The sequence below is a fragment of the Scardinius erythrophthalmus genome (assembly GCF_964197995.2).
Source record: "Scardinius erythrophthalmus genome assembly, chromosome: 19".
Classification (NCBI taxonomy): Eukaryota; Metazoa; Chordata; class Actinopteri; order Cypriniformes; family Leuciscidae; genus Scardinius; species Scardinius erythrophthalmus.
The window spans coordinates 3,904,860-3,908,156 of NC_138239.1; the positions used below are offsets into that span (position 1 = coordinate 3,904,860).

At 32.8% G+C, this 3,297-nt stretch overlaps 1 long non-coding RNA gene across 1 annotated transcript; it reads left to right on the forward strand.

The window, feature by feature from the left end:
- Positions 1–355: 355 nt before the first annotated feature.
- Positions 356–3,061, forward strand: LOC308680032. The gene is made up of 7 exons (XR_014028869.1): positions 356–483; positions 844–914; positions 1,020–1,099; positions 1,176–1,284; positions 1,495–1,569; positions 2,300–2,384; positions 2,488–3,061. It is a non-coding gene; the product is annotated as an uncharacterized lncRNA (long non-coding RNA).
- The last annotated feature ends 236 nt before the right edge of the window (positions 3,062–3,297 follow it).

The following is a 3,297-nucleotide window of genomic DNA, read 5'->3' on the forward strand; positions in this document are numbered from 1 at the left end:
TGTGTGTTTTTGCACAAGATTAATATAGAGAGAGACGTGTTAGTATTTAATACCGGTATGTTATGTTGGGATTATAGGCATTTGAGTTTTGTTGTAGTTTTGAAGTTTACCATTGTGGTGAAGAGTACACTCTAAAAAATGAAACATGGCTGTTGTTGAACCAAAGAAATGTAACTATGCTCAAATTAAATAATGTTCTTGTGTTTGTGCATTAAAACTAAAACAGTTGTGTTGACAGAATTAGAAAAAGTCATTTCTCAAATTTACACAACTCACTTAAGTTAAATGAACGAAATGCAGTTGTGTTACCGCTGCAGTACCGCACTTTGGTCAACAGGTGGAGCTATATTTGCGCATGCGCAAATATTTCAAAGAACGTTAATGCGTAGCTCATCTCTTAGCACTCGTTCTCCATTTTGTGGGAATCAAATCATGCTCAAACGGAGGCTGCAATCAACATTTTGTATTTATCTGGACCAAAAGGTGAGTTATTTTACTTCCTATCCTTTAATATTGAGGCTGTCAGTAAATTAGAATAGTCAATCGCTGTTTTTGTTGGTATTTATTGAAGTTGCTTTAGCACTTGTCCTCAAGTGGTGTTGTTAGCTGCTAGCGGTTTTTAGCTCTTATGTGATCTTTTAAACTTGCTGAACTTTGATAATATTTGAATTCACCCATACAAAAAATGGCAATTTTATAAAATTGCTAGTTAAGAAGAGTTTCTCCATGTTGTGCCCCAATACAGCAGTTGTATCTAGTTTTAGTATACATTTTAATAACTTCCTTAATGTTGAGCATTTTTATTTAATGTCAAATAATAACTCTGAAACTTTTGAAACACAGAATGCATAGGCATATGGCAATAAACACGTTTGACACTGACTCGAGTAAGATGGCATCTACTGTAGCATCTGGTAAGCTTATTAGGTCATCCAAAATAATTTTACTACAGTTTATTTTAATTTTTTTGTATTATTATTATTATTATTTGACTCACATCTTCATTTTTGTTTCCTCAGAATTTTGGAGTCCTGCATGTGACGTGCATAGATTGTGGCTCTTCTCAAACATCCAGATCTAAGCTTTTAAAACACTTCAGGTTGGTACATGGACACAGACAAAGTTTTAAAACATGGAATTCGCTGTGGTCCCACATATGCTCAATACTTGTGCAGGTTATCAAGGTGCTGATGGACAGAACATTTACGCACAGGAGACATGAGATGATCGAAGATCTGCGTTTCGTCACTGAATTTAATAACAGATAGCCAGCACTCTTTAGAGGTAAGTCTTTATAATGTAATGTCATCTGTGATGAATTACTTGGATGGTTATTGTATGCAATTCCAAATTATAAATTGAAGTATTTTAGATGTAATTCAGATAAATGCTGTTAAAGAAATACTGTTAGTCTTGGTATATGATAATATTGTAAAGACTCAAATTTATCAGCAACCAACCTGATTTGTCCTTTTTGTTCATTTCTGAACCCAGCTCCTCAAAAATTTCAAAAAGACAGAAGGAACAGCGGTAAAGAAGATCATAAGCATCCTATCAGTTATGGATCTGGTATGTTCTGTTATATTCTTCATCATTTTTTATCTGACAATAATTCACTATAGATTAAAATAGTATACCCAAAGATGAACATCATTTACTCTGCTTCATGTCACCGAATCCCTTTTATTTTTCACTTTTCTAACTAAAAAGGTAAATTATGTGGTTGTACTGCTCATTTCTGTCCATGCAATTAAAGTCAACGGTGAGTTCATGTTCTGAAGCTTCTAAAGTCACATGCAATTGTTTGATGCTATTGAAGCTTCGGAAGAAGAATTCACCATTGACTGTCATTGTAATGACAGAAATGAGCAGTAAAAAATAGGAAAAAAGACTTTGGGAGTTTGAATGACATAAATGTCAGTAAAAAAAAAAAATACAGAACTTTTGGGTATCCCTTGAATTTTTGTATATAAGCTCTGGAATGTTAATATGTACATGATTTATTCTGTTTTAATTTCAGAGCTTGTTCGTCTCTTTACCCTATTTCTCAGCAGCATCAGATTTGTGATTTATGCACCTACAATTGGAACAGCTCTGACATCCAAGATTATTTAATGGCTTTTCTGTAGCAAAGCTTTTGGTTTAGAACCACTTATTACTTTTATTGTACTGGTTCTCTGAATTTTGAGGCCCTCACAGATGCAGTTGCAGATAATATTTTTTTTGGCTCTTGTAGAAATAACTTTGGCATAATTTGTGTTAATTCTTCTGAACACTGCTTATTTGTCTCATTGTTCAGAATGACACCACTGGGAAAAGGTGAATTCATCTTGAATGCACTTGCTGTTTACCTGGCCCTCTCAAACCTTGTGAAGGAGTGCATGGTAAATTATTTACATTTATAAAAAATATTGGATGTTTCTCTAAAATCAACTATCCCTTTCACCCCTGATCTGTTGTTAATTGTTACTTTATGTATTTTTTTAGGATGTTGAACATGAAGTCCTAACCTCAGTACGCAAGACCACCTTAGGAATCTATGTGGTCAAACATGAAGGAGCAGAGGCTACAGATCCTTACAAAGATGTTGGCATCATGATTTAAGGCATCTAAATACATGACAACCTGAACAATGTGCAGAAGTGTGTTCTTCGATGCCAGGTCTTATTTACGCCTGAAAAATAAACTCTTGAAATCTGAGGTTAGGAACATTTCTGGTCTTTCTATAATGTTGCACTGTTGACTGTTACAGTACTTTTGTTTCAATATCAACCATGTTACATTCCTTTGCATAATAGTCTTGTTTTAAACAACTGATAAATTGTTTGCTGCTTTTTTTGCAGAACACCTTTATAAGTAATGATTGATAAATCCTTTCACCTAAAGGCAATATGCTTTTTTAAAATTATTTATTTAATTATTTTCTTGAAAAGTGAAGGCAGTCTTTACAGAGTAAATATTGTGTACATGTTCACGTTGGAAATGTTTGTAAAAATGTAAACAAAATTGTAAAAAAAGAAAAAGTGAATGTATTCATTGAATAAACTCATAATGAAACTGGATTATTTGAGTTGGTTGAATGTAAAAATATTAATTTTCGGATAATTGAACTTAATTAACTTAATTGTTTTGGACAAAATTAAGACTGTTAACCTTATTCAACTAAACAGCATTGGATTAACCTTATGTAATTAACTTAAGTTTATTGAAATAAATAATGTTACATAAATCCAACATAACCCAGTTATGTGGGACCGGTTGACATAAAATAGTTAATTAAAGCCAACATATCATTTC